This window comes from Octopus bimaculoides, chromosome 21 (genome assembly GCF_001194135.2).
Source record: "Octopus bimaculoides isolate UCB-OBI-ISO-001 chromosome 21, ASM119413v2, whole genome shotgun sequence".
Lineage (NCBI taxonomy): Eukaryota > Metazoa > Mollusca > Cephalopoda > Octopoda > Octopodidae > Octopus > Octopus bimaculoides.
In genome coordinates, this window is record NC_069001.1 from 18,214,545 (window position 1) to 18,215,430 (window position 886).

The 886-nt window shown below is 40.2% G+C and overlaps 1 protein-coding gene across 3 annotated transcripts in view; it reads right to left on the reverse strand.

Moving 5' to 3' along the window:
• The window catches only part of LOC106870296 (unconventional myosin-VI), a 174,515-nt gene that overhangs the window by 131,291 nt on the left and 42,338 nt on the right, over positions 1 to 886 (reverse strand). The window lies entirely within an intron of this gene.

The following is an 886-nucleotide window of genomic DNA, read 5'->3' on the forward strand; positions in this document are numbered from 1 at the left end:
CCAACCACTCAGAGAGTGTAGTGGGTGCTTTTACGTGTCATCCGCACAAAAACGGCCACGCTCGAAATGGTGTCTTTTATGTGCCACCCGCACAAGAGCCAGTCCAGGGGCACTGGCAACGATCTCGCTTGAAAACCCTACAAAGGCCAGTCAGGCGGTATATATATATATATATATGTCTGTACGTATTGTCGTCGTCGTTTAACGTCCGCTTTCCATGCTAGCATGGGTTGGACGATTTGACTGAGGACTGGTGAAACCAGATGGCAACAGCAGGCTCCAATCTAAATTTGGCAGAGTTTCTACAGCTGGATGCCCTTCCTAACGCCAACCACTCAGAGAGTGTAGAATACAAATGTGAATACAAACAATAAAACAAGTTTTGCGTAAAGTGGACCACAGATTCCAGAGATACGAGTTTTTTATGGGGTTTGTTTCACATATTTAAGCAGCAGAACCTGGAGTTATTGCCCTTTACTGTGAACACCGGATAGTTTTGTTGGAATAATGACAGATGTGTATCCCACTGACTTTGTTGCCTCATAACTTCCAGAAAAATGGATACTTTTTAACGAAATTTTCAACAAGTACCACTTAGATAGTGTGGATTCAGAGTAGGTAAGGATTTATGGGAAAGAATTTTTGTGAAAAAAAAGTTTTGAAAATTCTAGAAATTCCTCAACATCCCACACCTGATCGATTTTGGCCAATTTCTTTTAAGCTTAAAAACCATGGGAGGAGCCTTTTCGGTAAAAAGGAAAATAAAATTATAAATATTTTCATAGGAAAAGATGTACAATTCAAGGGAGATTTGGCTGTTGTTTCTCGCACATCCCAAACTACTCTCCATTTTCACTCTCACATGTATTGATGTTTTCTCAATATT